Source organism: Mauremys reevesii, linkage group 3 (genome assembly GCF_016161935.1).
Source record: "Mauremys reevesii isolate NIE-2019 linkage group 3, ASM1616193v1, whole genome shotgun sequence".
Classification (NCBI taxonomy): domain Eukaryota; kingdom Metazoa; phylum Chordata; order Testudines; family Geoemydidae; genus Mauremys; species Mauremys reevesii.
In genome coordinates, this window is record NC_052625.1 from 46,701,061 (window position 1) to 46,725,235 (window position 24,175).

Here is a 24,175-nt window from a genome sequence, read left to right on the forward strand (position 1 = left end):
ATTTGTGTTAACCCAAACTGCCTTTTTCAGTGAATAACCTTTCCAAATTTTTTTGCCCAGCTCTATATTCCAGTAGTATCTAAAGGCCCCAACTGAGATCAGAGCCCATTGTGCACATCCATACACTAAGAGACAATCCCAAACTATCAAAGGGTGTTATACCACCACCCATCACTGTAGTATGTGAGCACCTCCCACATAAAACTGGAAGCAAAAGCGAAGTCCCCAGTAGACTTCCCAGTGTCTGTGGCACTTTCCCCCTTTTAGGGTAAAAATCGCTGCTCGGGGCAGGGTTTGGGTTTTAGATTTGTTAATTTACTCTTTTTTGTTTGTGTATTTTCAGTTGATTTGTTTCCAGTTTCAGTTTTTTGTGTGGGTTGGTTGCTTGGGGATATTTGGTTAGAAAGCGGATGTCAGTGTTGTGAGCATGATTCTTATGGTGGAATCACCTATAATCTAGATAAATAGAACGGAGAAAGGGTGGGAGGAAGGAAGCCTTACTATCCCCATTTTACAGATGGATAAACAGGCACAGAGAGACTACAACTTGTCCAAGATCACATGGGCAGTCTGTGCCAGAGTCCAGATTTAAACAGAGCTCCTGAGTCCCAGCCAGTGCATTATTAACGAGACCATCACTCTTCTAAACACACACGACAGTTTACTACAGGAAAAGTAATGCAACGGAAACTGAAGGCCTGCTCCTACTGATGTAAATGAAAGTTTTGCAACTGACTTCAATGAGACCAGGTGCAAGCCCATAAATAGGCTGAATGTAATTGCCCACACTGGAATAAGGGTAGGATCCCCCAAGGATTAACACCCCTCGCCTTGGAAAAAGAGCCATGGAATCTCTAACAAGCAGAAGTGTTCAGGACCTTGTTCATTTGATCCAAAACACAGCCAACAAATCAGAAGCTTAAAAAACAACTTGGGTTCTCTTTACCTTCTGATTTCTGAGCCTTTAGGGTGCACTTGTGTTTTCCAGCTTTTCTCCACAATCATGAAACAAACTGTAAAGAAAGTGAAAGCTAAGATTCTCATACAATTGTATGATTGCAACACTGGGGATTTAAGGAATTCAGCAAATATCATCAGGCTTGTGATAAAAAAAATCACAAGAGTTGCCAGCATTGTGACTTACACCAGCACAATGCTGTGGTATTGGTTCTGATCAAAGCCTGAAGTGTTATGGCTATAGGTTGGCCATACTCTTTAAGGAAAGCTCATCCTTTTGAAAATATCTATGTTATAATGTATCTTTGCATGATTCTCATATCAGAGAATATATTTTGAAGCTATATATTACACTTCTTGCATGTCTATTGAAATGGAGTTTTAGAAAGTAAACAATTACTGCCTGTTTAATGCCACTCACACTGGTTTTCCACTCATATCTCAAGGTCTGATCCAAAACCTACTGAAACCACTGAAAGCCTTCCATCGTTTTCAGTGGATATTGGATAAGGCCCTCAGATGTACATCTCTCTATAGCTTCTTATGGCTCTGTGGTTTTCTGATGAGTCATCTCATAACCTAATCTCTTTCTGCATGTAAATTTCAAATGTACATATAGTATGGTGTGAAAAATTCAGTCTGTAATATAAAGCTTAAAAACAGAAGTAATAAAGCTTAGGAGGTTGCATCTGGTAATGCAGACACATAACTGTTGCTAAATGTAATCAAAAGTAAACAGTCCCATGAAGGTGTAATAGAAGGCATAATTCAATTTTCAGAGACTTGGGTGCTGATAAAAGAGACATCTGGCTTCTGTTCTAACAATTTAAAGCAGGGGTTGGCAACCTTTCAGAAGTGGTGTGCCGAGTCTTCATTTATTCACTCCGATTTAAGGTTTTGCGTGCCAGTAATACATTTTAATGTTTTTAGAAGGTCTCTTTCTTAAGTCTATAATATATAACTAAACTATTGTTGTATGTAAAGCAAATAAGATTTTTTAAATGTTTAAGAAGCTTCATTTAAAATTAAATTAAAATGCAGAGCCCCCCTGGACCGGTGGCCAGGACCCAGGCAGCGTGAGTGCCACTGAAAATCAGCTTGTGTGCTGCCTTCGGCATGCCTGCCATAGGTTGCCTACCCCTGATCTAAAGTATTATGGAAATGAGCCCTCTAGTGGATTGTAGTAAAAAATCACTCAGTGCTTCTGTTTCACAGTATATCTGAATGCTTAATGAGGGGACTGGATGGATTGTCCTATGTTGATTATTGGCAAATAAATAAAGCTGGTCAAAAATTTTCATAAGTAAAATTTCTGATGACAAAATGGCTTTATTCAAAAAGTGATTTTTGTGAAAAACTAACTGAAATACGTGGGGTATTTTTCACAAAAGTTTCTGTATCATTTTTATTTACATTTTTAAATTAAAATCATATTTGAAATCAAACGAACAATTATGAACACAATGTGACAGGAACATTCATGAAAAATTGAGTGATTTTGAATCCTACAAAAAAGAAACAGTTTAAAAAATGCCCTTGAAACTATATCAAAGGACAAATTAAGGCTACCCGTTTGATAAAATGCCCCACATGCCTCCTGCTTGCTTTCTTCTTCCAACACACCTTTGGGTCACATGCAACATATGCTTTTCATTGCCAATAATTCTCTTTCTTTATGTTCCCACATCCTCAGGTGCATAGTGCATCCACGGCTTTCTATAATTTATTTTGTTCTTGTGATCTAGCCTAGCTGTATTCCCTGTCACAGGTTCTGTAACCAGTCCCTACCTGTACTGTCAGGAAGCATGGCACTGCAAAGTGTCCTGCAGGATGTATAGCAATCTTAAGCTCCCTAGAGAGGCTTAACCCTTTTTAACTCCATTGTCTTCTTTACTTAATCTTATTTATAGTTTCTAACTTCAAAAATAATCTTCATACTGCATCACTGAAACACAGCTCTCTCTCTCTGTGATGGTGGGCAGCAGTCAGTCACCCACACAGCAGACCAGTGGAAGGAGAGAAGATTTTGGTCCTAGACATAGGCCTTCCTTGCACTTGTGGCAGAGTGTAACACATGTTTAGCCAAGGGTGCTGCCTTAATCCTGATGGCTGACACCTATCTTGTGCCTAATCCCCAGCAGAATCTTTAAACCAGGTGAAGCCAAGCACTGCCCCACCTATCTTGCATGTGGGCTCCAATCCAGCAGGAGTACTCAAAGCACACCTAACGCCACACAGAATGGCCAGGTGGGAGAGGCATGTCTCCCTTATAACTTTAGCACGGTAGTTAGGGAACTCATCTGGGATGTTAGAAACTCCAGTTCAATTCCCCACCCCACCTTCCTGAGGAGAAAATTTCCCACCTGCAATGTGAGTGCCCTAGCATAGGACTATGAGATGTTCTCATGTGGGACTTTCTCAGTTTCCCTGTTGAAGCTGCTCCACTGTGTATACATAATTAAATAGGCAGTAGAGCATGTAAGAATGACTTTATAGCCTAGTGGGCTTTAGGGTACTCACTTGAGAGTGGGAAATCCATGCTCACATCCCTCCTCCTTACCAAGAGCTGTGTGTGCAAAATTGAACCTAGGTGTCCCACAACTAAGTGCCCAAACTACTAAGAAAATTCTTCTTCTTCCTCCCCCAACTCCCCAGGCCATTTTGCATGGCACTAGGCACTGCTGCCATTCTTACAAGAAATGACTTAAGTCAGGAGAGGGTTCCCAGCTGTGAATTGGAGATAGGCATTTACATCCAGGCTAAATGGAGGTGCATAATGGCCAGAGTGTGGGGATTAAGACACACCCCTCTCCTCAGGGCCGGCTCCAGACCCCAGCGCGCCAAGCGAGCGCTTGGGGCAGCATTTTGCCAGCAGGGCGGCAGGCGGCTCCGGTGGACCTTCCGCAGTCATGCCTGCGGGAGGTCCACCGGAGCCGCGGGACAAGCGGACCTCCCGCAGGCATGACTGCGGAGGGTACGCTGGTCCCATGGCTCGGGTGGACCTCCCGCAGGCGTCCCTGCGGATGCTCCACTGGAGTCGCGGGACCAGCGCACCTTCCGCAGGCACGTCTGCAAGAGGTCCCCCGGAGCCGAGGGACCGGCGACCGGCAGCACGCCCCCTGCGGCGCGCCGCCCTGCTTGGGGCGGCGGAATTCCTAGAGCCGCCCCTGCCTCTCCTTATTGTTTGCTAATGACTATTTTAAGGTGGCTTGACCCAAGGACCTCCTGATGCCAGCTGGCTGAGGGCACAGGGGTACAGAAGTGGTACAAGGATCTGGAATCTACCTACTAGTCCACCAAAGAATGCAAGGTCTCTAATAAAGGCCTGTGTCACACAGACCATCATAATTACGTATGCAGGGCCGGCTCCAGGCATCAGCTTATCAAGCAGGTGCTTGGGGCGGCAACTCGGGAGCGGGGCGGCACTTTTAGATATTCGGCGGCAATTTGGCGGAGGGTCTCTCGCTCCCGCTTGGAGCGAAGGTCCTCCCGCTAAATTGCCGCAGATCGTGATCACAATCGCGTTTTATTTATTTATTTATTTATTTGGATGCTTGGGGCGGCAAAACCCCTGGAGCTGGCCCTGTATGTATGTATAGAAAATGTGAAGAATTGGGTACAGATACTAAAAATGAGGCCTGTACGTTAAGGCAAATCACCAAAAGATGATCTACATACCGCTGGCTGGCCGGGGTGAGGAATCGCTTATCTCACTCTGGCTGATCATCTGCTAAAAAGGAGTATGTCACAGGTCTCTCTACTCACCATGAGGACAGCACCATCTCCTGAGGGTTTTGGGGATTAGCTTGGTCAGGCCAATGTCCCCTCCAGTAGTTACACCAGGCAGTTTCTCCTCTGCAGCCCTTCTCTTACTCTAGGAAGCACAGTGTCCTCTTTGTGACTCATCCCTTCCATGGTGGGGGTAGGGTGCATATCAAGCAGTCTCAGGTAGTCTGCTGCTTCACTGCCTCACAGTGCCACTGCCACAGTGCAGGCAGGGGAACCCAGGCCCACCCTCTGCTCTAGGTTCCAGCTCAGGGACCCTCTACACAGCAGCTGAGGTCCAGTTGCCTTTCCCTGACCTGCTTCTATGCTCCCAGCTCCACAGACATGTCCTTGAGCATTTCTCTTCATTATTAGGTTTTACAACTTATTGTCAGAAGTTTCCCAGAGACCAGAAAGTAGCAAGGACCATCCGAAGAGAAACACAGACATACCAGTCAAATGGATACTTTTGAAAATTTGACCTATATTTTCATTGTATAAGAAATAAAGACATTGAAAAATTCTTGACAATCCAGTGGCCCAATTTCTGATCTGAGTATGAAGCTGGAGAGGCTCTTAACTTTAATGGAGTTAATCCAGATTTTAACTGTTGTAACTGAAATCAGAATGTGGCACAATGTTTCCCAGTGGTGTCAATGTGTCTCGCACTTTCATTCATATCAGTTCCAACGTTTTATTTTGGCTAAAACAATGTAATAAAGACAGAGAATGGAGTTATTTGAAGCGCTGAGAACAGTAATTTCAAGTAATTCTCCTTGAAATTAAATAACATTTTGTCATCTTTTGGCATCTTAGTTTGGAACTAAATCATCATTGAACTGAAAGAGTTTGTTTGTCATATTCACATTTTATTTGATAAAAATATTAAACCACTGAAACGTAAGGAATTAGCTCATTCTGGGCTCTCCCTACAGAACAGCTGTTAGGTCATTTATTCATGACACTTTTTATAACATCAAAGAGCCTGTGGCAACTTTGTTGTTGCAAAGAGCAATTAAAAATATGCTATCAAATTTGATTTCTTAATATCTTTAAATCTTAGGAGAGGAAGTTCTCTGAGTATTAGCTGATGGAGTTTCCAGCTCATTTTTCCCTTGAAGTGGGTGGCTTGCACCTCCCCCCCCTGGTAAAATAAGTTGGGGTTCCACCCCCTTAATGTGTGGATGCCCCCCAAGATCCACATAAAGCAAGGGACATTCGCACAAATGTTTTACAATGCTGTCTGGCCCCACTATGTTCTGTAGGAGCCATAGTTCTGGGGTTTCTGCCTAACTGAGCTGCTCTCAGAAACTCCATTAAAGGACAATCCACAGCATGGAGACCACAGCAATGCAGGCTGATTACAGCCCTGGGTCCTCCAGATTCTCAAGTCCCAAGCTGGGTTTTCCCTTCCCCTCCAGCTCCATGGAATTCCAGCCTCATGGAGATCCTGCAGAAGGGCTTCCAGATGATTAGGAGAACATGGCACAAAAGTGGAAGATCCTATTCTTTGTCTGAACAGGCAATCCCCTCTGTGTATGAAGATGACCATAGAGCCTATAGCTTTATGTTTGTATTTGACATTACACAGTGTCTCTGATTTTAAATGTCGTTTTTAATGTGTTACATTAATGGGAGCCTTTCCATTCTCTTCATTGGTAATTGGATCAGGTCCTTACTGAATAAAAGTTGACATTAATGCTGAAGCTGCCTGTGGCTGGCTCTACCTTATTCACTAGAGATAAGCTCAAGATGCAGTATTTGGATCCTTACCAAAACTTTCCCAAATTTTGGGATTATTCAGATCCAAAGTTTTGTTTTGGGCCATTGCAGACAAAGGGCTCAGAATTCAAATTCAAAAGGTGACTTCTGCCCATCTCCCTTCCTCCTCTTGAATCTATTTTTGAAAGCTCATGTAGTGATATTAATTGCCCCATTGAGTTATACAATTCTAAGTAGACAACATTAATATGTTTATTACTCTAATTACATGGTTGCACCGAGGAATACAGTGAATTGGCGAACAATGCCCGATCACTGTGTTCTTTCAACATTTGCCTTCTGTACATTCTATAGAAGGTGAAAGCAATTTATGCAATTATGTAGATATTTTAAACAATCAGACCTGACAGGCAGTGGGTTTCAGGGAGAGCATTATCACATGCCTCAAGTGTAGTCTTAGGCAGGAGGTTGACTTCAGCAGCCCGAGCAGTCCAATAATCCCCCAAAATGGACCACCCACAGGGTCTTATTGCTATTGTGAAATTATAGGTTATCCCTTTGAAATAAACTGGGAATTCAACACAGGTATGACATCACTGGCAGCCAATTGCAAAGCTATATCTGTGTCCAGCATTCTAAAGGCATGTCAAATTTCTAGTCATCACACAATATGAAGGTTATTATAAAGTGAGTCTGCTTGAAGCATATATGAAGTACCCCATTTCTTCAAGTTGACTTTTCCAATGGCCCTTTCTGGTGTGAGCATCACATTCTTTCTCAGTGGAAATCTTTGTTTACTTGCATGAGGACTCCATTGATTTGTGGCATATCTTTTGGTTTTAAGTATCAGAGGGGTAGCGGTGTTAGTCTGGATCTGTAAAAGCAGCAAAGAGTCTTGTGGCACCTTATAGACTAACAGACGTATTGTAGCATGAGCTTTTGTGGGTGAATACCCACTTCGTCGGATGCATATTCACCCGCGAAAGCTCATGCTCCAATACGTCTGTTAGTCTATAAGGTACCACAGGACTCTTTGCTGCTTTTGGTTTTCGGCACACAAAGCCAGTCCAGATCTGTACTCCATTGTGTTTATTCTTTTGGGGAATTGGGAAACTTTGCTTTTAATGAATAGCTGTTTGCCGGGTACAAAATTAAAAGGGCTGTAGTGTATTTTGGTATACATGGTGCAATCCCATTTCCTGAAGGTGTCATAGCATGTGGACAGCAAGAATTGAAAATACTCATCTATGTTCTTCCTCCAAGTCCGGGCATGCACTGCCTACCCACACTCAAACTATAGCAATGCTGCCTACTCTCCTGCTCAGACACACCAAAAGGACAGATCTCTTACACCTTGGGTCAGTGGGAAAGTTTAGTTCTTGCACTGTGACCACATTGTACCTAGTAAGAGGCATATGGTGAGCACAGTGCACACCAGGACCTGGGCCTTTGTGTTCATTAAGGTAGAGGAAGTTTAGAATCTTTTGATTAGCAAGAGACATTGTGAAAAATGGGCAACACTTCATTTACTATGCAGTTTTGCTAAAACCAAATATTAAATCAGTCAGCCCCAACCTAAATCATGAAATTAGCTTAAAAATCACGAGATTGAACTAATCCCAATATATACTGGGTTCTCTTTCTTTTCTTTCTAGTTTTGAGCTTTTGTGGTATACTCAGTTAATGTTTTCAAGCTTTTCTCCACAACCACTGAAATTAGAATTCTGTTAAAGAAAGGAAAACTGTGATACTTATGTAGTCAAATGTCTCCAAAAGTTGGAACTCTAAAAAAAAATTCTCTAAATATTATGATACAATAAAATCATGTGAGATGGCAACACTGTTATTTGATTGCACTATTCTTTGTATACATTTGGATATGTTTGGCATGAAAAAGTAGATTTACATACAGAAAAGTGAATTGTATTTTTGTTGTAGAATCTTGGTTACCACTACTGGTGTAACATGTTTGAGGTGGATAGAAGTTCTAAGATGAATTTTCTGGAAGTTTTGTTTCTAAATTTTTTATTTCTTTTTTTGACAGTTGATAATTCTTATTGTGTTTGAAAACGTCATTTACTTTGAAGAAAATTTAAAGATGGCCAATGAAAATGGTTCCGTCTATGAGGAAGGGGAAAGAACAGAGGAAGATGGAATATGAGACTGCAACAAGCAAGAGATGGTGGTAAGTTAAGGTGCAGGGGGAAAAAAATCAAACAGAAATTATCAGAGACATATTAGTGTCATATTGAATAGTGCAAAACAAAGACATGCAGAAAACAGACGTTTTCATTGGAGTGTTAATACTGGTATAGTAATAATTGAATGTAATAGAAGAAATGCTGCAGATTGCTAAGAGAATTGGAGTCATGTTTCTCAAGGTGTAAGTGTAATATTAATTACTCATGGGGTAACATGAAAAAAATACCCTTTTTTTTACAGACATATAGAGGAAAGCATGAATAGAATTGTCAGTGGTGAGGAAGATTTTGAAGAAGAATAAGAGATAAATAGGAGTTATACGAAATAGGAAATTAGCCAGTTTCTTAACAGCAAGTGAACAGACATTTGAACAGATGCTTGTTTCATTTGGTGAAACGGGAGGTACAGTGATATTGTAAATTTCTTTATCCTTTCTTTGAGAAATTAGTGCAAGTAAATTCCTTGATAGTAACTTTTGTGACATTTTTAGTGGAAAATGAATTTATAATGCAATCAAAGAGGCATTCTTTTGGATGAGATTTTTGTGTAAGCTCCGTCTCTCATTTTTCAGTAGATAAATGTGGTGGTTCTTATTTGGGGAGAGAAGTAGGTAAAGGTATAAATCATATTAATTCAAATGTTAGAGATGGACAGTGTGGTGGTAGGGTTTAAACTAGGTCAGGAGTGTTCATACAGCACAAGAGTGGCCTAAAAAAATTAGATGGAAAACATCCTTCAAGGATTTGCTAAGATGTAAAAGAATTAGTGGCTTTTTCTTTGCAAAAAGTAGAGTTATTGCAAATGGCAGACAGATGAAATGTGAAGAAAAATAGTATGCTGAAAGACCATTCTTTGGCATGTGTAAGTGGAGGGCAGTGTAAGATCATTCTTGGTCTATTATGTCTGTATATCACACCTGTGTGCATAAACTGGTTAGACATTTTTAGAGAGCTCAAATTCCAGCTAAGGATTTGAAGATTTAGATTCATATTCGATAGATGGAAATCACACTAAGATTTCAGATTGCTGGACTATATTGTAGAGAAGCACTTTAGGGAAGTATAGATTTGGATGTGGAGGTTTCTGAAGTGGTGACTGACCAGTATTGCTGCAATGTGCTTAATGTGAAGAAGTTTGGTTTAGAGCAGGCTCAGTTTGAAGATGCCAAATGTGAGAAATTTTGTGTTTGCTGTGAGAGATTATTTTATATTAAACAAGTGAAAATTATGGCCGACGTTGGGGTTGTCGAAGGAAATATGGCATTGTGTCAATTTTTGGCATATTATATTGTATGTTCAGAGAATGAATGGAATTCAGAGTTTATTATTATGCTTTTTTCTAGTAAAGAAGATTCCTCCTAGAAGTAAAAACAACAAGGAGTCCGGAGGCACCTTAAAGACTAACAGATTTATTTGGGCATAAGCTTTTGTGGGTTAAAAACCTCACATCTTCAGATGCATGGAGTCAAGAAGAAGTGAGGTTTTTTCCCCATGAAAACAGATTTATTTGGGCATTTATTTATGCCCAAATAAATCTGTTAGTCTTTAAGGTGCCTCCGGACTCCTTGTTGTTTTTGTGGATACAGACTAACATGGTTACCCCCTGATACTTGCCTCCTAGAAGTGTGATGAATGGAATGTTAGTGGATAAAGTTACTGTTGTACTTAGAGATTTGAACATGCATGAAAAGAGGCTGATTCAAACAATAAAACCATTTCAGACATTTGTCCGTTTGCAAACAATAAGGGGTAAGTTACTTTTAAATAACTTAGTACATGACACGGTGTAAAATGGTGTCTTCCTTTGCCTCTTCTTTGACTATGATGGAGAAAAAAATGGTCTTTCTAGTTAATGGGGTGCCAACATGTAGATCATTTGACAGCAATTAGTTGATGTTGGAAAAGATATTCTTGAAGGAAAATAATAATTTGTATGCTGAGCTTGATGTGGGTGTACAACACTTGATTCCATAGGAAGGGAGAGAAATGTATGGGAAAGGAGCATGTTAGAACCTATATTGCCTACAGATGTGGAGAATATCCATGAGCTGAATATTGTGTGTTCTCAGTGTAGCAAGGATTCAGTTGGGCAGGGGCGGCTCTAGATATTTCGCCGCCCCAAGCAGGGCGGCATGTCACGGGGGGTGCTCTGCCGGTCGCTGGGAGGGCGGCAGGCGGCTCCGGTGGACCTCCCGCAGGTGTGCCTGTGGAGGGTCTGCTGGTCCTGCGGCTTGTCCACCGGCGCCGCCTGCCGCCCTCCCGGCGACTGGCAGAGCGCCCCCCGTGGCATGCCGCCCCAAGCACGCGCTTGGCGCGCTGGGGTCTGGAGCCGCCCCTGCAGTTGGGGGGGGGAAATATTCAATTATATAAAACACTAACTGGAGAATCTCTCACTTGATGTATATGTGGGGGCAAACTTTAGAGTCTCCATGTTTCCCTGATCTCTTCACTTTTGGATGTGGGGGTTTGCAGGACTTTTGTGAATTCGAGATTTCAAAGCTTGAACACAGAAAGTAAAGAATTAATTCTTGGGAGATTAGATTTTGTTGAAACATCCAGTATCTGTTTAGCTTGGTATGGGAAAGCGAGCTTCATTCCTTAGATAGTAGTAACTTACCACACTTTAAGAAGTACAGGGTGTAGGAATTTAGACGATTTGACAGCATAGCAGTTGATAGAGAAGATTTTGAAGAAAGATAATGACTTTAAAGTAATCTTCAAAGTATCAAGTAATATGTGTGGTACCAAGGAATATTTTTTACAGATGCAGTTATGAGTTGTCATGTATGCTAAGGAGAAATTTTATTTTGGGGCTTCCACTTGGTTTCTGTCATGGACAAGGACTTGTTTTGGGTGCTGTGGTATATAAAAAGGCACTCCCTCTCAAGAAGGTCTGGGATAGCAAAAGGGAAGGCCTGGAACCCAGGGGAATAGGAAAAAAGGAGACGATGTCTGGGGACTGGAATATGCTGGGGACAGGCAGGATAGAGATGGTGGTGATGACAATGGCCTGGCAGGTGGCCAACCCGTGCACCCAGTAGTGTGTAGTAAGGAGCTATCAGATAAAATGATTGGGACAGAGAGGGCCCAGACAGACATAGGGAGAAACACAGAGGCAGAGCAGGCTACTATGGGGGCTCAGACCCTGAATGAAAGGGTACTGGGGGATCCTGTGGGACAAGTAAAGGAGCTACAGGAGAAATTAGTAGCTGTAGAGGAGGCCTTGCAAGAAGCTGCAGAAGACATGCAGTTCCAGAGGCAAAAGTTCAGGAATGCCAGGGAGGAGCAGGATGGACTCATGGTGGGAGACTTGAAGCAGGAAAGGGATGTCTTGCCTAGCTTAGGCAAATGCAAGGCAGGAGGCATCCATACCCCCCAGGGTTACAGGCTTGTGGGATATGGTATGTGAAAATTGCGTCGTAAATTGAAACATCGTAACTCGGAATCACAAACCATTCCAATGCGGGACTGAGAGTCGAAAAGTCGAAACCAATGATTGTAAGTCAAATCAGGATGTCAATTCAGAAACGTCGTAAGTGCTGTTCATTGTAAGTCAAACGTCGTAAAGTTGAGGACTGGCTGTATTTGCAATGGGGCACAATCTGACCATGTGTAATAATGCCAATTTCTGCTGATCTTTCCCACTTCATTAAGGAGTTAGATTAATACTGAATTATAGAGGAGGAGGGTAGTGAATAAAATGTATACTTTCATTCCTTTGGGTGCAGTTCTCTCCAGAACTAAGGAAGGTTAACACCACACCCCAAAGTGTTGCATTATTCAAAAAAAAAAAAACATTTTTTTGATTATTGTTAGTAATAATGCAATTGTCATGTTTAACAAAATTATCTATCCCTTCTTTTCCTTAATCTGAACGGGTACCTGGTTAGCAAACATTATGTCCACTCATTTTTTCTTTTCTGCTGAAGCAAAAATATCTGCTGAAACCGTGATCTTTCGTACTCATAATTTGCTCCTCCTGAAAATGAGTGTATTGAAGTAGAGTGATTGGTGAGTGAGATTTGTTTAGTTTTTCCGGGACTTTTTCTTTCTTCTTAATGACACTATTTAGTACTTTGAAATTCAAAGATGTTACTTTAAAGGGAAGGAGCGTTTGAGAACTTTTAAGTTCTTTGATAAGCTAAATAGTTATGTGGTGTTTTTGTTGTTTTTTGTTTTCTTCACCCTTTTCATCAAAGACATCAGCCAAGCTAACCTTTTGCTCTACTTTAATGTGCAAGGATTGCTTTGGAGAGTCTGCCTGACCTGAACTTTGTGTCGCAAATGGACCTTATTTCTAATTGTTACTATTATTAATTATAATAATATTTTGTATGCAGTTGTGTGGCTGGATATGGCTTGATTTCTGTTTGTTAGTTTCCAGAGCAATTGCCTTCAATTTCCCACTCCTACATTCTACTTCCTTTCATTCCAAATAGCGCATAAATGATTGTGCCTTGCTGAACCCTATACTCACCCAATGGACACTTGGACTGCTTCTCTTGGAATCCAAGGGAGGTACATTCTCTGCCTGTGGGATCTCAGCCCTCACCCTTTGGGATAGAGTAACATCTGTTCATTTGAGCTGCCTGGGGAGGATTTACACAGAACCCCTAAGGGCTTCTGCTCATCCCCTCTCGATTTTCTCCAAATCTCCTCCATCCCTGAGGACTCTTTCACCCCTTAATAACCTTTAATTTTGTGGTCCCCAAACTTTGAAAGGTCATGCCCCCCCCCCCGCTTTAGCTCTGTCCGCACTCCCCGCTGCAGCTGGGAACAGGGCCATTGGCTTGGGTGCAGGGGTGTGGGGGACATGGACAGTATGGCGGTGGAGGAGAGCTGCAGCCGGGCCACGGTGGGGGCTGGCAGCCGGGCCTGTGGCCAGGTGCGGAGCTGCACTGAGGCTGTGGATGGGGCAGGTGCAGGGCTGCGAGCCAAGGCTGCGAGTGGGGGTGGGGCTGAGTGACACTCCCTCCCCGTTCCCCATGGGGCTGGCCTGGGCCTGCCATGCTCCCCGAGGGGGTCACACCCCACAGTTTGGGGACCTCTGCTTTAATTTATCTGATTTTAAGTACAGAACACAGATACCACAGATCAAACTTCATACTATTTCCTTTACAATGTTAACATAATTACTGTTCAACTGTTTCTTCTTGATGACTCCCAACAAGTCTCTGCTAGTTATTCTTCAGGCCACTTGTGAGGTGTTTGAGTCCCCTTTTTCTACTTCACTTCTGGCATTGCCAGTACATGTTTAGTATCTGTCCTCTCTTTTTCTTCCTAACCACCTTTTCATGGGTTTCACATTCTCATGGTTTTATCAGTAGTTTATCATTAGTTTCTGCATCTGGAGTATCTTCTTGTGTGTCTGGGATATGGATCTCCATCCCAAAAGTGTACTTTTCTTCTTAAAAGTCTCCCACTGCATAAGACTGATTCTGGAAGCTGAATGAGAGTTTCAGTTGGAGTCCCTGACTGTTGTGGATTACTGCCCATCAGAGTGCTGCTGTAATTTCCCCCAGCTCTTTTCCCCCTGCTCCCTGTTTAATTTTTTAAGTTAAGACAGAAAGGTCTTGGGAAAAATTGCAGATTGTGGCCTTTGAGTATAAGCCCTGGGTGCTCTCTGGCTTATTCATAATTAAATCTTCCTGCTGCTGCTAATGAAATTTCACAATCAGTTGTCTGGATCAGTTATGATGCCCAGGTGCAGGGAAAAATGCCCTATGTGCTCAGTCCACTTTCAGCTCTTCCAGAGAGCTCAGATTTGCAAACCTTCAAACAAGGTTTTTACATACCAGATTGGGTTTCTTTCTTCAGCATTTTCATGCAGTCCTCTTCAGATGTTTTCCCTTTCTCTGTTTTCTAGAACAGCCAATTTAAACTGCAGTTCTCTCTTTCTGCCCCAGCAAAGCTGTATGGCTCTGCAGCTCTGTCTCTCTCACTTGTTTTTTCTAGACCAGTTGGTAGCATGACTCAGTCTTTAGAATCACTAATTTTTATTTACAGCTGGGAGCTTGGATCACCAGATCATTAATCGAGGCCTTAAAAACAGACATCAACAGCCCTGCTGTTGTCATCACAGGGGTATCATTATAAAATGACTTATCCCCAAAAGTAGGGTGACCAGATCACAACACTAAAATACTGGGACACATTGGGGTGCCGTCAGCCCCACCCACAGTCCACCCCAGCTCCTCCCAGGCTCCTCCCCCATTCTGCCCCAGGTGCCGCCCCCTCCCCTTCAGCGCCCCCACTGCACCCTTCCTCATCCCCTGGCCCGCCGCTGACTTGTTGCGTCCCTCCTCAGTCCCCACCCGCTGCTCAATCTCTCGCCACTTGCCTCTTCACCCCCCCGCCCGCCACTCACACCTACGGCGCCGACTTCCCCTTTGCCGGGTGGGTGCTTGCTCACCTCCCACCTCTTCCTGCCCCTGCACCGCCCTCACTCGGCCCCCATTCCACCCCCTTCCCACAAGTCCCCGCCCCTGCCCTGCCTCTTCTCCACCTCCTCCCCTGAGCGTGCTGCGTCCCTGCTCCTCCCCCCTCCCTCCCGGAAAGGACTAAAGTGCCGCCAAACAGCTGTTAGGTGGCGGGAAGCGCTGGGAGTGGGGACAAAGCACGCTGGTGGGAGAGGAGAGGAAGGAGATGAGGAGGGGGAGCTTGGCTGCAATTTTCCCCCGTGGGTTCTCCATCCCCGGAGCACCCATGGAGTTGGCGCCTCCCTCCCACTCACCTCTTTACCTGAATGTCAGGACAAATGGTATCCCGATCATACATTGATCAGGACGTGGGACAAAGGGTTAAATATCGGGACAGTCCCAATTTTATCGGGACATCTGGTCACCCTACCCAAAAGCCCACCTAAACTTGGTAGCTCCAGCTTCTGGAGATCCATCTGCATAGAGGCTCAGTATCCTGCAGTGGTTCTGCCCAGAGGCAGTTCTCCCTGGCTTCCCATGAGGGAAATCTGGAAAATTAATGCAGCCTATATATAGCTATATTACATATCCGCCCTGAAGTTATCACCACCTGGTCCCATTTCTGGCCAGCTGCCTCCTGCCCTGGGCCATTCCAGCTCAACACTATATCCTGTGCCTACTCACTGGATCAAGCTCAGATCCCCACTCAGCGCCCAGAGATGATGGCATAAATAGGCACTCAAACCCCTTTTCCTGAACAAAGGGCTCATGGAGGGGTCCTCAGTAAACAGATGTCAGTGGATATGTTCTTTATTATCCAAAGTTTATTTATATAATTTATTATCCAATGTTTACTGCAGTTAAATGGAACCTCATGTATCTGCAAAATGTGTGGGTAGTCTTTCAAGGACAGGTGTTTGCATGGTTTCTGTGCCTTCCTACTTGGGAATCAGGCTAGAAGTTTAGTAATACTGGCCTTTGTTGCATGTTGGTGCTGCTGTTTATAGTTCCAGGTTGAAACTGGAAATGTGAAAGGTGCCAGTAAATGGGGAGGGAGGAGGGAAGAGGAAAAACCTCTAAAAATAAATCAGTTTAGGAACACTTCCAGGCACTTGGGAATTTCCCTATTTAGTTTCCAAACAAATCATCCTTCTCCTCCCAGAGTGAAAATATTGTTTGCTTTTTCATTCCATTTTAAAAGGTTAATGTGAGACTACACTGTAGTGTAATTAACATCTCCAGAAATGTACAGTACTGCTCACACGTATCAGTATGCACTGAGCCATTATGGTACCAGGGACACTGCAGCACCAGTATACCCTCTGCTCCTTTTTGCAATTTTCTCAGTGATCACTCCGGGTAAGAGAGGCGAGGGAAGACATGGACCATGCAAAGAGCAATGAATTATATTTTCTGGGGAGAAAATGTTTCATTATCTAGTAAGTTAGAGACACAAGGGACTGGGCCTACCTCTGTGTTTGAACTGCACCTAGCATCGTTCTGATTGGGGCCCCTAGGTGCTACCATAATACAAAATTTTAAATAACAATATTGAGTAGATCTTGATATAAAAGTTTGCAACTTCAAATGGGTAAAACGAAATGGCCACATGAGGGCACTATGACATTAAGAACGAGGATATGTTGCTGTCTTCTCTAAAGACTAATTGTGAAAACCAGTTGCACTCCATGCATATTAAAAGGGGGTCAGGGAATAACATTGGGTGCTGAAAGGAACAAACATGTCCCACAGCCATAAATACTAGATGGAGTTAACTACCACTATCTCTGCTGTCGCTTTCATGGGTCAGTCTGTAATTGTTTGTATTGTGTCCATCCAGATTAGATTGTAAGGCCCTTGGGGTAGGGAACCTGTCTAAACAATGTATTGCCATGCACACCTATGACACTGTGTAAATAATTAACAGTAATTAATGTGCCCGTAAAACAGTATCATTCGACATTGCTCCTGGGTAATTGCAATCATACTTCGCATTTTAAAGAGACACTGTCAACTGGATTTAGACCCAAAATATAAAATGTGGGTTAACCCCCCCACCCGCACCTTTAAAAAAAATTGATATGAAAACAGGGCTTTAAAATTTAAATAGTTCCCTGCAGTGTTACGGATCTAAAGAGCACAGGGCTATGTACATGGCATGGCTGGAAATACAAGGAAAAGTGAAAGCGACCCCGTGTATTTTCATTGCCCAGGTTCGTATGAAATACAAACAGCATGAATAGTTGAAAAGGAAATTTGATTTTAAAGCTTTAGTTTTGTTCTTGCATTTTTATACTGTTTTACCATTGTTTGAGAGTCATCAAGGTACTTGATTCTATTTGAAACCCAAAGAAAAGGAGTGGTTACAATCTAGGGGCTCAGTCCTGCTCCCATTTGTACTCCAAGATAAAACTCCTATTGATGTCAATGGGCCCCAAACGAGACAGGCCTATTTAAACATCCATTGTGCATGATCAAATTTCAAAGCAGTAGGGATGTCATTTCTGTCTATGGCTGTATTCCCCACTGATATGTGTTTGACTTCACTCGCTCTGGTAGCAATGCCTTAACAGCTCGAGCTAAAGGGCTAAGTTCCAGGGCTGGTAGCCATAGCAGATGCAGTCACCTCTTACGTTGACCAGCCAATAGACCCAGGCTTTCCTAGAGAGGATTAAACTTACTGCAGGAGGTTAATCGCTGCTAGACATTATAGAAGAAGAGTATATTAAAGGGGAATTTGAATGAAGTTCCCTTTGGAACGAGAAGGTCATAGACTCCATGCCTTGCCTTCAGAACAGGGCCCTGAAGGAGTTAACATGCATATGGGATCTTACCTCCTTATCTGGGTGTATAATTTTCCATTTGCCTAGCAAGGCCCCCTACACCTGTTCAACCCCAGCTATACAGTGCTCGTGGGGAGGGGTTTCCATGGGCTTGCAGGGAAGTGGGGGATAATGTCAAATTGTGAGTATGCAAGCTGCAGTTTTGCTAGTGGGTTACACAACCACCACAGATAGAGTGCTTCAGCTGAGCCAGCCAAGATGCAGACCTACTAAGCATCATTTTCCTATCAAAGTTGTTTAACAGATAAGATTCGCTGTATGTTACGCTGATCCCTGCCTAGAATGTCATTTGTGAAAATGACTGACTTTACCAATGCTGGTTGTGTGGTTCTAGAAAAGGCTGTGGAGGCTAAAGAAATTATTCCAATATCATTTAAAGCTTCTTTTAACTTCCCCCACATACTTCATTTGTGGTCTTTGCTCTAAACTGTGTCCTACATGTAGGCTTTCCTAGCCTGAGATTTAGAAAAAAAGAATAAATACTTAATGATGTCTTAATATTTAGGTGTCTTCAAGTCACCAGGACCTGATGAAATGCATCCTTGAATACTCAAGGAGCTGACTGAGGAGATATCTGAATCATTAGCAATTATCTTTGAAAAGTCAAGGAAGATGGGAGAGATTCCAGAAGACTGGAAAAGGGCAAATATAGTGACCATCTATAAAAAGGGAAATAAGGATAACCCAGGGAATTACAGACCAGTTAGTTTAACTTCTGTACCCGGAAAGATAATGGAGCAAATAATTAAGAAATCAGTTTGCAAACATCTAGAAGATGATAAGGTGATAAGTAACAGTCAGCATGGATTTGTCAAGAACAAATTGTGTCGAACCAACCAGATAGCTTTCTTTGACAGGGTAACAAGCCTTGCGGATAGGGGTAAGCAGTAGACGTGGTATATCTTGACTTTAGTAAAGCTTTTGATAATGTCTTGCATGACCTTCTCATAAACAAACTAGGGAAATGCAACCTAGATGGAACTACTATAAGGCAGGTGGAAAACTGATTGGAAAACCATTCCCAGAGCATAGTTATCAGTGGTTCACAGTCATGCTGGAAGGGCATAATGAGTGGGGTCCTGCAGGGATCAGTTCTGGGTCCAGTTCTGTTCAATATCTTCATCACTGATTTAGATGATGGTAAGTACATCATCTAAAGAGAGTACATTTATAAAGTTTGCGGATGATACCAAGCTGGGAGGGGTTGCAAGTGCTTTGGAGGATAGGATTAAAATTCAGAATGATCTGGACAAACTGGAGAAATGGTCCAAAGTAAATAGGATGAAATTCAACAAGGACAAATGCAAAGTACTCCATTTAGGAAGGAACAGTCAGTTGCACACATACAAAATGGGAAGTGACTGCCTAGGAAGGAGTACTGTGGAAAGGGATCTGGGGGCCATAGTGGACCATAAGCTAAATATGAGTCAACAGTGTAACACTGTGGCAAAAAAAGCAAACATCATTCTGGGATGTATTAGCAGGAGTGTTGTAAACAAGACACGAGAAGTAATTTTTCCATTCTACTCTGTGCTGATTAGACCTCAGCTGGAGTATTGTGTCCAGTACTGGGCGCCACATTTAAGAAAAGTTGTGGACAAATTGGAGAAAGTCAAGAGAAGAGCAACAAAAATGATTAAAGGTCTAGAAAACTTGATCTGTGAAGGAACACTGAAAAAACTGGGTTTGTTTAGTCTGGAAAAGCCTGAGAGGGGATATAACAGTTTTCAAGTATGTAAAAGATTGTTACAAGGAGGAGGGAGAAAAATTATTGTTCTTAACCTCTGAGGATAGGACAAGAAGCAATAGGCTTAAATTGCAGCAAGGGAGATTTAGGTTGGACATTAGGAAAAACTTCCCAACTGTCAGGGTGGTTAAGCACTGGAATAAATTGACTAGGGAGCTTGTGGAATCTCCATCATTGGAAATTTTAAAGAGCAGATTAGACAAACACCTGTCAGGAATGGTCTAGATAATACTTAGTCCTGCCATGAGTGTAGGGGCCTGGACTTGATGACTTCTTGAGGTCCCTTCCAGGTCTATGGTTCTATGATTAATAACTAAATAACACTTTGGACTGCTGTGACCTCTTATATCAATTAACTAAGCCTCTTATATCAATTAAAAACACTTATGTGAGCAAGTGCATATTATTATCCACCCTATTTTAGAGGCCCAGAAATTTCAGCACTTAAAGAATCAATGATGTCATGATGACCCATGGATTTCAAACCAAGGCCGTTAGGGTTCATGGGACCTGCCACATGCCAGACTTCCACCTTGCAACCTGCTGACAATGGCTCATCAGTGACTCAAGAAGCCCAGTCCCAGTGTGAGACTCTGCACCTGAGTTCTAATTGGCGGTGTTTCAGAGTGGCTGTCTGATGCACTGCCCCTACATAAGCCAGCAGCAGGAACAGGAAGCTGTCTGAACAACTGGGCTCTGAACTGTGAGCTTTGTGCTTCCTGCTCCCTGCCTTGATTTCCTGGCTTGTATTTCCTCACCTTCAGTTTGTCTCCAGCCTCTGACCCCCTGTTATCCTGACTCGTGGTTTTGATCTCTAGTTTGTCTCCCTCGCAGTACCCTGACCCAGCTGACTCTTGACTCCTGTCTTGACTGTGGACTCTGGCTCCAACTACTAGAAAAGTTGCACAAGTACTAAAGTGAATTCCAGGTTCTATATTTTGTGGTGTGATGATAATAGTTTGCATCACTACAGCACACTGTTTACCATCCAAGACATTATAGTGTGATTGCATAATAGTTGATAGAAAACAGGATACAAAACATTGTGTTTAGCAGGATGCTGAGCTAGTTTGCAACATCAAGTTTGAAAATATTCTACAACCATTTTGTACCTTAGAAAGACGTGCAAAAATGCACACAATTGTCTTTGTCTCATTGTGTCCTCAGTCCTCCTCTCAGTGTCAGAGAATGGCAGATACTGTACTGGATGGATTTCAGGGTCTGACAGTGCAAGCAGCAATACTTTCAAAGAGCACAAGTGCCTTAGCAGAAGGCATTTTCATATTAATTTCTGCAGAAACCTAGTGGTTAATCTTACAGATGCCAGATCTCATCAGTCATCTTGTGTTTACAGCCCGTTCTACTTATGAAATGGGGTCGAAAAGGGCTTGATTACAAAGGCCCATTCAGCCATTTGTGAATTCACACAAACGATCTTCATCTTCCTGCCCACCCTCAAATATATATGAATAAATAGGATGCTTTAGCTTCACAACCACCCCTGTGAGGTAGGGTGGTGGTATTCCCATTAAAAAGCAAGGGTGGATTGACTTTCCCAAAGTCTCACAGCTGATCTGAACCAGAGTTAGAACGCAGGTCTCCTGGCTCCCATGTCAATGCTGTATCCACTAGACTATATTACCCCCATTCTAGACCACTAAGAGAAATTAATGTGCATCTTATATATAAAGGCCAAACTCTGCTCCCTCTGACATGTGTACAACTTTCTTGAACTCAACGGGATCAGATGTGTAACTGAGAACAGAATTTGGTCCTAACTATGCAAAAGCTTTTAAGTGAATGATTGAGACATAATGACAAGAGGGATTTCTGAAAAGTAACAAAGGTTGTGAAACTGCTAAGGGATTAAGCTGTTTGAATCATTGCTCCAGCTCTATTAAAGAAGGTATAAATTCATTTCAATTCTTAGTGGATTTCAAACTGCCAATTTTTGAGCTTTCATGGAGCTTTGATGTGCTTCCAGCATTCTATGAGGTAAGTGGATTATTTTTTCCTTAATTCTGAAGAGGCCATTTCCCTCCCAGCCTCCTCCCAAAACATTATAGCAATTAGACTGTAACCAAATACTAGTCTGGGCCCATTGTGGCTTTTAACCCCCGGTGTGCTGTGGCCCATATTCTCTATACTTCTATAGAGAGTGACTGTGAGGATGATGAAGATAACAAACTACTATTTTAGATAGCAAAAATCCTAAAACATTCAATGAAATGTATATGTATACAGTTTGGAACAGGACTAAAGAACACTTTATTTATCACTTAAATGCAGCTATGTTTGGGGTGGAACATGGAAGCTTTTTAACAGTGTATAGCAACAAAGTACAACTTAAGACAGAAGGTGAAGAATAGCTTGTCCAACTAAAACCAAAAGGGAAAGGGAGGCAGGAAACGTAGTCAAGACACCTGCATTTACACTCCCATTCTTGTTAAAAATGCTATATTAATGAAGTCCAAGTGATCAAAATCTCAGTTGTCCATCTCATCCAATAGAAGACACCTCCAGCAGTACAAGTTTTCCTAATGCTATGGTGGGTAACTGGTTCATTACTGACCCAGATGAAGAATGCCACCTACTGACTCACTGACCTTATTGCTTGCAGTCTCTAGAATATACTTGAAGGTCTCCCATCCAAGTGCTTACAGGACCTGATCTTGCTCAGCTGCAACCTACTGAAATCACAGCTTTAGGGGTAGGGCAGCAGATAATGAACTTGGCTTTGTGGATAGGGCCAAGGAACACGCAGCAGGGCTCAGGAGGGATGTGCAAGGGTGACCTTTGTTTCCTCGTTATGGGTAGGTTGTGTGCCCGTCCTATCTTTTTAGGAAATTCCACTGGCTACCAATGGTCTCAAGGGGCTGATACAGCATCCAGGATCAGTGGGGCATACAGCCCCCTAAGTGGGTAGTAGTAGGAGGTTGCAGCTCTAGGCAGTCAGAAGTTCTGCTTACATTGGGGTGGGTGATCCTCCTGTGGTTGGCTATGCTACCTTTAGATCCAGAATGCCCCCGAGATACATTACAATGCACTTGCACCATGATCCAGGATTTGGGCCATAATCTAGGTTAGATATGATCTAGTTTTACAAACAGAATAATCCTACAAACGTGCTGGGGCTGGAACCACGTCTTCCTTTATGTCTTGTGGAGCATTGAGTGCACACAGAGGTTCAGTGAGTTCAGATAAGCATCCAGAATTTTGGTTTCTTACCCAAGCTGAACTTCCAGATCTCTTGAGGATAATCAGACACTAGATTTAATAGGAATTGTTTTAAGGGGTGTGTGTGCTGTACTTTACTTTTTTGCATTTTCAGAAAATATATTAATTTAAAATATTGCTCCCACAACCAAAACAATTTTTTTTTTAAATTTTGTAAACACCGTATTTGTGAGATGAGCCCTCAGTCACAGCCTCTGACTCTTCCTCCCTCAGGTGTGGTACAGCACCCAATCCACAAACAAGGATAGTTCAGATGACCTGCAGGATAGCTATTTAATCCCACAGGAGAGCAGCAACCTGGTCTGTGCAACATTACCACTAGGCTGGGAACTCGCTCTCTGCCTTGTCGTGTTAGACGGTCCAAGCATCCAGTCTGCTCTTGTCCCTGCCACACACTTCCAGCCTGCTGACCTTGCACCGCTATCCACCTGCATCTGCCCAAGCTGGCTACACCCCAGTGCAGTGAGTTGTCCATCAACCCCCTGACGGTTTGCATAGACTGCTACACTGAGTTCTGGGTCCTAGATGGAGCTCCTGAGCACTACAGCGCCAGAGATGGTGACCTCCAGAATCAAGTTGTCCAACTGCAGCTGGAAAATGCCTCCCTTTTAAGCACAGCTTTCGGCCATTTCAGGCACTCTAGGACCATCTGCAGCAACAGCTCTGGGGTATGGTCTGAAAGTCCTGTTGCCAGAGCAATTTGTGAGTGGCAGACGAGCTCCCTCCCATCTGCTCTTCAAGCCATTCAGTAGAGCATGGGTCCACTGCTCTGTCTCCGCATTTACCTTTCCGCCACGCATCCTTCTCCACCGGAGCATAGGTGTCGACTTCCCTGCTTTCCCATGAGTGCTCGACACCCCCACCCCCACTTCACCCCTTCCATTGATCCCACCCCTGCCCTATCTCTTCCCACCCCTGTCCTTCCCCCATTCCAACCCTTTCCCCAAATCCCCGACCCCGCCTCCTCCCTTGAGCATGCCACATTCCTGCTCCTCCCTCTCCCTCCCAGCACACCTCCAAACAGCTGTTTGGTGGCGGCTGAGGGGAAGCCCTGGGAGGTAGGTGGAGGAGTGGGGATGCGGTGCACTTGAGGGGGGGGGAAGACGTGGAGCATGGCTGGGGAATAGCTGCCGGTGGGTGCAGAGCACTAATTTTTCCCTGTCGGTGCCTATGCGCCAGAGAACTGGCAGGTTTTGGAGGGGAGGGTGGCTGAGCAGCTGTGGAGATGGACAGGACTGCTCCAGTGCCTCTCCCTGCAAGGGAGGGCATTGGTGATTAACCAGC

General features: G+C 43.3%; 1 long non-coding RNA gene across 5 annotated transcripts in view; it reads left to right on the forward strand.

Moving 5' to 3' along the window:
* Positions 1–24,175, forward strand: part of LOC120401782 — a 120,770-nt gene that overhangs the window by 4,772 nt on the left and 91,823 nt on the right. For 3 of the 5 annotated variants that reach the window (XR_005596725.1, XR_005596727.1, XR_005596726.1), the window contains exon 3: positions 8,489–8,629. This is a non-coding gene — a long non-coding RNA (uncharacterized LOC120401782). Of the gene's footprint in view, positions 1–8,488; positions 8,630–20,078; positions 20,751–23,104; positions 23,555–24,175 lie in introns of those variants that run through there. The other 2 variants (XR_005596723.1, XR_005596724.1) reach the window with 2 other exon arrangements.